An 11131-nucleotide genomic window follows, 5' to 3' on the forward strand; every position below is an offset into this window, starting at 1 on the left:
GGTCAGAGAGACAAAAGGTCGGATCCACAGGTGCCAGCACTTCTGGAAGATAATGTACTGTGGGCAATATTCAGCCTAATCCTGAATGGGAAGAACTTGTTTGCAACAAAAACAAAGCTGTGTGTCCCAGTCGTTTTGACTGTCAAGGAGGATCTGGTGGCTTACATCGTAAGTGGAATCTCTAAATGTTTGTATCTAATGGTGGAAAGTATTCTTGTCCCTGAATTTCTGTTTTCTAATAACTCCGGGTTCTTGAAACACTGCTGGCCTACCAAGTTCTAAGCATGTTGCCTTAGTATATTTGGGCCACTGTGTTTTTAGGTGAGTATTCAAGCACCAGCAATCAATTATAATTTAACTCTTCAACCTTGGTGGCCAGATAAGCCCACGTGGAGAACCACGAGAGAATATACGCCAACTTGAAAGCATCTTTAAACTAATCAAACTGGAGTTGTTTGTGACCTGGAAAAGAGTGCTTTGTTGGAGGCCTAAAAGTTATTTGCTCCACTAATTTTCCCCCACCTGAAGACTAGCACTATTACTAAAATCCCAGACACCACCACAGTTGCACCCTATATAGATTAACAACGTATGTTTTCAACAACTTGCTACCCAACCTACTTGTAAAGTTAAAAACTACACCTTGTGGTTCCATGGGTCTGAGCCTCCATGGGGTGGGGAGGGGGGTCAATAAATGTGACTGAGTGAAAAAAAATCATTCAAGTGGGTGGTCTTTTACCTGACGCTCTTGTTTGATCCTGTGATCTTGTTTCACTTATTACCATAGAAGAACCTAATGACTGATTTGGTCAGAGTTTTAAAGATCTCTAGGTAAATTTGCCATCTCCTTGCATTCCCTTAAGCCTCTAGATGTGGCTTAAATTTTTATGGGTTATTTGAATAGTGCACATCAACCTTTTTAGGTCTCCTCAGGGCATTGTTGACTGTTCGCATTATACTATACCCCACTAATCTAGGGTGTTGGATTTGTGTTTACTCGCAGCTATGATTTGGTAGCCCGTGGTCTGAAATTAATGGTATGGTGGGGGTTTGTGCTTGTGAATGTGCGTAGTTAGTATTGCTGCCTTCTGAAGTGGAAGTATCTACTGTGTAGCAAGTCGTGGAATTAATTAATGGTCTAATACTTCATTCAAGCATGGCGGTAATTTCATGAGCACCAATCAAAAACCTTTTCCATTTCTAGCTAGCAACTCTAGTAGCTGCTTAACCAAGCTTTGCTCTTTCTACCCCCGTACCTTCTCTTCAAAATCTGCCAGGATACAAGCACAGAATTGTAGGATCAGCGTCAACTTTACATTTTGTGCCTGATTGGCTGCTCCTCTGAGGTCAGATGGGGTCAGCATCTAAATTAGCTGCATGGCCACTCAATTGGCTGACTGCGCCACAGGATCCTGCTCTTTATACAGCAGTAGGTTGGTGCACATGTTGGCTGGGTGAGGAATTTACTTAAAGTAGCATTGGCAAGAACATTCCTAAACGGTGAGGCTGGAAACCGGGACGCTACTATGTGCCAATGTAGTGTGTGCAACTTTTCTTGTAGTAGGGCCTAGATGTACATAAGATTCCTACTCGATTGTGCATTTATTTGCTGTGCTGCTGACTTTGTCCTGAAATAATGCTGGCCGTACAGTTTTAAGATGCCAATTATTTTGGTGTGGTGTAATTCATACTCCAACATTTTCTTGATGCTTTTACTGCTTTCTAGAATGTTAACTTCACTTACGAGTTTGGTTTTTGTGGTCTGATTTGCAGGTAACTACTTTTTTCATTTCCTAATTTAGAATGGTGTTTCAAATTTCAAATCAGAAAAAAAACCTTGTAATATGTCAGTTGAGAAGGCCCTCTTCATTTAACATCTTTATTGGCACTTTAGAGGATCAAAGTGCAATTGTTGCTAATGAAGCAAGTGAAATAGTATGAATGTTGGCTCCCATAGGAAGAGTACTCTTGCCTCATGGATGGAATTACAGTCCTTTCGCAAATTATATATATATATTTTTTTAACTGCCTGCTCACCTAAGCTTTCTATACCATCTGACGTGCTCCTGTGTGCTATTTCTCTTTAAACTTGACAGGTGGCTCCACGTCATCTGGGATACAGCTTTCTATCCACGCGTTTTCATGTGGTTCATTTTAACTTAGCTAATTGTACTAAAACAGGAAAATGATAAAAGAAAGGGAACACCATGATGACCCTTGTGACATGGTCACCCTTCTTACTTTCACCTTGTTAACTCAGTTTGAATATAAGATGGGCTATTGAAAGCGCCATATTTTGTGCGATTTCCAAATGCAAGTAAGGGGTTGGACAATTGTATGAGAAAAATAAACCAAACATGTTGCACATATTTGGCACAATGCATGTCTGCCCTTCTTGGCAGGCCTGACTAAAGACGCTTGCAGTGTATCTAAATAGCGTATTTGGAGGGCAGTTCCATCCAATATGGTTAAAACCTGTATGTGTCTAGAACATCTGCAGCTGTGTGAGACATTGCTATTGTGGGATCTCCGAAATGAATGTTTTGTCTGACTCCCTTCAAATATGGCTGAAGGGCCAAAATGATGATCTTGGAGTGTCTTCGTTTCAGACCTCCAGAAGTCCTGTCACAAAATGAAAATTGTAAACTTGATCCCTCAGTAAGAGGACCTCGCAACTTCTGTAAACTGCCAGATTAAGTTAAACCCAAGGGCCTGCTTCACAAATTGGATTTTGTAGTGTATATAGTACATCAAAATGCAATTCACAGCCTTTGAGTGGAAATCCCCCATGTAGCTGATCTTTTCTATGGAATATTCTCCACACCATTAGTGAATGTGAGGGGGATGGTGGGCAAATGGCAAATATCTACTACTAAGTGTGATAGGTTTAGGAAAAAGTAACGCGGTGTAGGGACATATGTGCTACTATCAACCTATTCACCCACTAACCAAAGAGAAAGCACACTGTTATTAAACTATAGCTACTACCGCCCCAAACATGACAAAATGGTAGTAAATGTACTCCAACCCAGCTTTGGAGTAAGTATGTGCTGCAAAAGTTTTAGGTATGTCGATACCTGCTTTTTATATTAAAATATACCTTTTTAAGAACGAATAACTTTAATAAGTTTCCCTAAACTTTCCTATAGGGACATCTCTCCCATGTTGTATGTACCATACTGTATTTCTACTTAACGTTAAAGCCATTCTGATATGGGTGTACTTCGTTTAGGCAGTTCTCCAAGAACTTTCCAAAGATTTTGCTGTCCTCACGAGCATTGAAATTGAATGCTAGAAGATTTATAATTGGTGTGGAATTCTTCTGGAATTTGTGGGCCATGACTAGTGATGCCTTTTGCATTGATTCAGGAAGGAATTTTTTTAGTTTTTTTTCCCTCTGCAGTACAAACAGTCTGCCAGTAGTCTAGTAGGGAGTCGATTACCACCCTGAAAAGCAATTTACTCCAGCCCATGGCAAGACTACATCCCTGACTATTTTACAGTGGAAAGTGTCTGAGAGCAGTTGTGAATTATCAGACTTGCAATTGTGTGGGTGTTCATAAAATTCCCATTCCAGTACAAGATTTAAAAAAAAATGGTTGTAGCTCAAACTGATTGCATGCCACAATGTTCCTTTTCCTGCTGCATAATTTTGTCCTCCTGTGCTGCACAATTCCAGTAGCCCTGACTAAGCAAGAACATTGCAGATATTAACTTTATATAAAAAGCACTTTTGATACAAGACTGGGTTCTCCAGTTTTGTCTGGAGGACTGCTTAGTTTTTTAACCAATCTGTGGTTGCCGATTTGAGACATCCGTTCAAATGTATGCTGCCAACTCTGATTTCTGGTACACCAGAATAAAACCAACAGTTTTTTACTATGTGTGCTAAAGGATACACGTTTGCAAGTGTTGCAGCACAGACAAAAAAATCCATCCTCTGGTTGCCCACAGAATCTAAAAACCCACAGCTACATAAACCAGAGGAGCCCTGTTCAACGTTGACCTGTCGTTTTAGGGCTTCAATTTAGAGTTGTTTCATTGGGTGAAAGTGATGGGATCCTTGATAATTGCATAGCTGCATAATAATGTCTTATGCTCAAGATTTCTAAAACATTTTGTAGACTACCACAAGGGTATAAGAACAGTCCTGGCCTGTTCTCAGCATATGTAACATCCATTTTACACAACATTGGCCCTGAGGCATTGTCCTCTGTGGATGACATCCACCTTACAGGATGATGGTCTTGTTCAACAGCTAAGACGGGGGGCCCACATTGTTGTGGGATTTGCTGAATTCAGCTATGTTGAAAGGTGGGCCATTACTTGTGTGGCTTGCACAAGTAATGGGTCCGCACGCGACCACCTCTGGTAACCAAACACCCCATTGTGGCGCTTGACTCTCATAGGGTAGTGTTGCAGAGCAGTCCAAGGGATACTCAAGGGAGGTGGTGTGGTCTTGTAATACCCATTCACGAGCACACAAGCATGAAACTCAAATGATTGTCCAGTCTCTGCTTTTTTTCTTTTGATAAAGTAAAAGTACATTTATTACATACACACTAACTACTCAATACTATGCAACAATTTACAAATATACGCTAGTTGAGGGAATTACTCTTGGATGACATTGTGTAATCTCTCATGTCTTCCTGGGGGGTGGGGGGTGGTATAATCCAACAGCCCCCCTGGCAAAACCATCCCCAGTATCCCAATGCAACATTTGACATGTAGAATGAGCACACCTAAATCTGGCACTCAAGTACATCTACTTTGCAAAGAGGTGGCTGACAGTCTCATTACTCAAACTAGCATCAACAAGGAACATCTAAAGACAATTTAAAGTTTAGTATTACTTTTGAGCTACTATTGGATTACTTCCAAATTACTCATGATTAACATTGTGATTACTGCTGATTAACATTCATTAATACCATTTTACACCCCTAGAAGGCACATCCCACAAGCCAGAACAAAAGTCCAAACAAGCTTGTGCTTCCCCTCGCGTTGGAACCTATGGGGAGTTAAAATTCTTTTGTCCCTCCCTACCTAGGGTGGGTACACAAACTGCATTCGGGGGGGGGGGGGGTGGCTGCACTAATCCTGCAGCACCCCCTGCCCATGGGCACTCATTTGGTGATGGCCCCGTTTTCCTGGGGCCACCACAAGCTGGCTATGGGCCTAGACCAATGCTGGTTTCCTGCAAGACATGCTGGCTCTCACGCTAAGCCGGGGAGAGCCATGTTGCCACCAGAGCTGGTGTGTTGCCTTGGGGATGCACGGTCCCACCCAGATAACCCTACACCAAGTAAGTGTTCCCTCGTTGGGGGCCGGCACAGTGAACCCACACCAGGCTGCCCCCACTGGCTCCCCGCATGGTCAGCACCTCCAGGTGCTACCGCGGGAGCCAGCCTTTCCTGTGATGTCTGCCTGCTTCTGAGAGCAGACGCATGCAGGGGCTGCAGCCAGATGGGCCACCTGGGGGGGTGCTGTCCTCTGCAGCTTTGGGGCTCCAGGATGGGGTCCGGGGCCCCTGTTCCGATCCTCATGGGGAGTGCAGTGGCGCTCCCTGGATGCCTCTTCTGCCGCCAGCCATCTTGCGGGGGCACGACAGCGGCCCCCAGCCATCCTTCTTCACAGGGCCCCAGGATGGGGTCCGGGGCCCCTTTCCACAATGTTCACAGGGAGCACGACTGCGCTCCCTGACTTTACTTCGGCTGCATGGGGCCCCGGGATAGGGTCCCTACACTTCCATGGCAAGGGAGGTGTGCGACGGCGCACCCCCATCACCTTAAACTGGCCAGGCTTCATGGGGCCCCTTCTTCATCCATAATTGGGGTGCAATGGCACTCCCCCGGCTCCTCTTCCTCTTGGGGTGCCCCGGCACAATCTGGAGCAGCTGCAGAGCCCCACTCGAGTCGTTGCTGCCTCTGGAAAGGTCAAAGATTGCAGGTCGCGGTCCTCCTCCCCTTGATATCCCAGGCCCCCAAGGGCCAGTTTGCATGATCCTGGTGTCTTTTCACTCCTGGTGACAAGACCTTGCTGCCAGGAGGCCTGTTGTTAGGCCTCCTTGCTTCGGAGATTCTCAGATTGTAGGGAGCCAGTCCCCCTGACTCCCTGCACCATCCTTTCCTCTGGGCGCCTTCCTTTTCTTCTGGGCTGCGTGCTCTCCCTGTGCCGGCGCAGTCTTTCCCCCAGCTAGTCCTCAGGGGAGGCAACGGGGCCAGCTTACCTGGCCTCACTTGGCCCGAAGTCCTTTAGGGGCAGACTCCCTGCCCCAGGGGGCAGTCAGGGGGTTCTTCCTTCCAGTTGCCCATGCCACCGTTCTGCAGTCTCAGTGTCCAACAGTGAAGCACAACCAAGAGAGAGAGCTCTCCCCTGTGCAGGGCCTGTTAAGTGGGGCAGAAGTGTCCAGCAGGTCTGCACCTCTGGCCTATCCAGATGTGCCACAACACTTCCTTGCCCCTGTCCCCTCCTTCTGCACAGTCTTCTGGGATAGCTCAAAATGGCATCATCCAGGAGTTAGTTGCCGCATGTACGCTGAAAGTCTCAGCCCCTCCTCCCTGACATTCCTTCTAGGGCCTCTCCAGCCTGCTCCTGGCACGGAATGGCAGCTGGCTGATTGGTGCAAGGCCCTGCTCAAGCAGCTGGACAGAGCAGTAATTGGCCCTAATTTAGAGCTGAGTGAGAGAAAGATGACATCCCTGGATGACCCATAAATTGTACAACTATGCTCTTGTAACCTACTGCATTATTCTTTCCTTACAGGTTACAGTGTACCTTGGGGTGACTCTGGTCTCGGTGAACCCCAAAGGACTGGAGTTGCACCCTAGGCTATCCTTTCCCATTGACATTTAATGGAGTGTCCCCATAATGCAAATACAGTAAGCACACTGTCAATCCCTCACATGTGTACACCCATCTCATGAGGCCACCACCCTCTCTGCATAGTCCCTCCTGAGCTAGGCTTACCTAAGTGCAGTTCTTGGTCTGCGCACATCAGGAATCCTCCCCCTCTCAGCCCTCACATGGGTGCACATCGTGTGCACACATGATCACGTGTAACCCGCCTGGGGCCTTCTAGTCTTGCTGTGCCACAGCGGCACTGGCGGTAAACATGTGCAGTCCATTTACCATGAGTTTACTGTGCGGGAGTCCCTGCCTAGGAGGCGCCTTCACAGTAAAAGGTCAAAAAGTGAAAAATCAGGGCAGACCTGATAGTCCGAACCATCCTCTCACAGGCTACAAATTCAATTTTAAGAAAACAAAAACTGTCTTTCTCAGTGTCCTTTTTTTTTTTTTTTTTTTTGGGATACAAGTTATCAGATGAAGAAAAGAGCCTAGCTCCTCACTTTCTAGAAAAATGAACACAATTGCAACCACCAAATGCCATAAAAAAAAGCTCCAGTCCTTATTTGGTTTTGTAAACTTTGGCTGTACTTAAGTTCCTGATTATGCACAACGCATTAAACTGTTAACTGATTTAGTACACCCTGACTTTTCAAGCAAATATTAGACAGTCTAACATACAGGCATTCTCAGAGTATTGCAGCAAGACATGCTTGCAGCAAAACACACACCAGACAACAAAACATTTGGTCATCAGAGTAATTGCTGGTGTAACATTTAATGAGGGTGACACTATCCTTGTTGCATACAGATCACATTTGTGTTCTACAGTAGAACAATGCTTTGCTCTCCGAAAAGATTCTGACTGCTGATCAGATGGCTGCCATTATAGAGAGACATCTGGATCAGGAGAAACGCGTCATTGTCGTGTCTCTGATCCCAGCCCATGAGGCTGTCACAAAGGCCAGCGTTCCAAATGCAAAAGCATTACATCCATGCTGGATCCAATGGGCAACGTCTCTGACGGCCACTGATGTAGATTACATTACAAGCTCAAGAATTCCATCAATACAAAATGGATTATCCAGTACTAGCAAACACTTTGCCTGTTGCTCAAAATCAAACAGTCATTTACACCGATGGTTCAGCCCAACCAGCCATAGGCACTAAACACCATTACTCTGCCGCTTGTGCGGCTGTGAGTGGCTACTTGAAAGATAGTAAATTCCATCCACAAAATACTTACACACAGACCTTAGGGGACTGTACTGCACACCTAGTATAGCTCAAGACTGATGGCACTAGAACACACAGATCCAAAAGACTGATTCCCACTATTGTGTCCAGTCCTTCAATGAATATCTACATTATTGGTGTCAGAATGGGTTCACAGATTCAAAAGGCAATACCATCAAACACAGGTTACTGTGGGGGAAGGTAGCAGATTTGAAAGAAACCCTACCAAATGTTCAAGCAGTTCATACACTGGGACATCAACGTTAGGAATTCACGTCACAGGCAATACCTTGGCCGAAGAAGCAGCCAAGTCAGCAGTAGCCATGGCTTCTGTTGCTGTAATTACTCATTCAAGAACGAGGCTGGATGATGGAACACTGACTGCTGCGAAAGCTTTGTCTGACAGAAAGCCATTATCAAAAGCATATCCTGTCAAATATCCCTACCGCATAACTTGCCTGAATATTGCCTTAGTAACAAGACCAGGTATGGGTGATTGTGTAGTCCCAAGAAGACCAAAGATCTGAGTTTGTCGCATGGGCTCTCATTATCCTAAATGAGACTACTGGATTTCTAGGCAGCAGGATCGAAAACGTTGTGGGGACTGAGTCTGACCCACGTGTAAAGAACTCGGTCACCCTAAACCCATTTTTTTTGCTCCGGCTAACTAGCAGTGCTTCATTTCTCCCACGGGGAAGAGATGATTGGGCAGCCGAGCGCATGACATCTTTGGAACTTCTCAGGGAAGTCGTGGTCACTCAGATCCAAACCAACTCATTTACAGTATGATCTCATATACAAATGACAAAGACTATAGGTTTTATATAATGTTTTAATAAAATGACTATTTTAGATAATAAGGCGTGAGCCGCAATAACCAGAACCATACAACACATTAGGATTGAAATAGTCACCAGGAGAGTAAAACATAAGAACAAAGCTATCCTCGTGTCTAATAGTTCCTACTCTCCCCCTGCTTGATCTATTTCGAGCACAGCATGTTAAGCTTCTAACTTGCCCTTCTGAATCACTGGGGAGACATCAGCACTCATACCTGAGCAAAGGCCTGTGATCTTGGTTCAGCGTCTGCAACGAGGCAGTCAGCGTCTAGTTGTGGTTCCCTGGTCGGAATCTCCCTCTTGCGTGTATTGGGACAAGGAAGTGATTTTATAACTAACATGTCAGCGTGATCACAAAATGTCCCTACGCAGGAATGCCAAATACTAAACTCCTACCACGTCTATCTTCAATGTACCAGACTGTATCCTTGACTGAAGCACAGAGTGAACAGGAATGTGTTATGGAGAACTCCAGTGCTGAAGTAGGCTAAACAGTGTGATATGAATATAAAACAAGTCCGTAGAACTGGCTATTTGAAAAATAACAGTACGAAGCCTAATAAAAAGCATTTAGAGCAAAGTGCACAGAGGCTCTAAGCTGCAAGCAAATGAATAAAATACATCCAGGGCAAAGTGCACAAAGGCCTAAAGCTAATGCGCAAAGGATACGTAAAACTAACCACACTACACCCTCCCCTTGTCGGTAGCAAGTGGTTCCAATAATATAAAAGTATGCCCCAGGTATAAACAATACATAAAAATATATATATTTCGACAAGGTCAGAAGACAACAAAGTCATAAATTTAGGAAACGTGACGATAAAGCCAAATTCAGTATAATGTCAATTTTTCAGGGGTAAAAAAAAAATCCAATTGTCAGACAGAAGCAATAGAAAGTAGGAGTTCCTCCACTTCGATATATGTCAAGATCGGAAGATCCAGGCCACAAAGTACCATGGAGCAGGTGTGTTCCAAAGCCCCAAAACCATTCAGGGCAGCACCCCGTGCAGGGCCTATGAACAAGACAATACCATCTTCCTCCAGGAAGGGAATCTCATAAACTGCTTCACGAAGCAAACGCAACCGTAGTGCACAAGTCTGGGAATGAGCCCTAATCGGGAACATCAACCGATCAGTATCGACCACTGGAGGGCGCTGCAGTGAGAGACAGAAAGCCAGTGCATGTTCAAACGAGCACCAAAGGCACCGAAACACGGGTTGCACACAATCCAAAACTGGTCGGAATGACAGAGACCAGTCACACTCCAAATGTCCCAGGAGTGTTGCTCCAAAATGCTGCATCATGCGTTCACGACACAGCTGCGCTGACTGGAGCAGCAATATAGGATGTCGTCGTGGCGGGACAGCCATTGCGAAAAAATAGCAACAATAGCAAGACTCCAGCCAATAAAACCAAAGTAATCGGGAAACCCCCAAAAATGCTTCCGAAGATAGGGTACAGCCGAAGGTATCAAACCGAATATGGAAGAGAAGGTGTGAGCAACACCAACGGCTTTGAAAAAATGTGCAATTCCAGCAGTGCTGGACGCATTAAATATACGTCCCACAAGTTCACCAAAGTGACTCGGAAAGTTAGTATTCAAAAGGGACTGTATTTCCGCTGATGACCTTGCCACCTGAAGTGCGTAGGTCTCGCTAGCAGATGTAAGGGCCACATGCTTTTGAAACACTAAAGCTTTTAGTCGACTCAACTTGTCGAAATTCACCTTGGAAATAGCAATATGAGGCCAGATGTCTGCTACCTCCCTAATTTGAGTGGGGGGAAACCACACATTCCCGCAGCACGTAACGGCCTTGGTGACAACGACCACGTAAACTATTCCGGCATGCATGCCACAGCAGCGTTCGCTGTTAAGAACAATGTAATTGCCGTTGAAAAGCACCTGGAAAGTGTTTTTAATAACCGGGACTGGAACTCCTTTCAGATAACAAGCTAAGTTAGCAATCGAAGCGTTACACGCTCCGTGCAAGGACAGCTGTTTACAAACCATGGAATGGCTGACAGAAGTTTCGCATTCACTACCGCTAAGAAAAACCTTCCTCAAACCATTAATACATCTGTATAGAAAGGGAAGCTCCCACACCTCGTGTATGTAACTGTCTCTCAACCGTTCGTATCTACCCACCGGAATGTGCCTCAAACAAGAAGTAAATTGCAGAGTGGAGATAGGCAAATTAATAACCCG

Source organism: Pleurodeles waltl, chromosome 6 (genome assembly GCF_031143425.1).
Source record: "Pleurodeles waltl isolate 20211129_DDA chromosome 6, aPleWal1.hap1.20221129, whole genome shotgun sequence".
Classification (NCBI taxonomy): Eukaryota; Metazoa; Chordata; class Amphibia; order Caudata; family Salamandridae; genus Pleurodeles; species Pleurodeles waltl.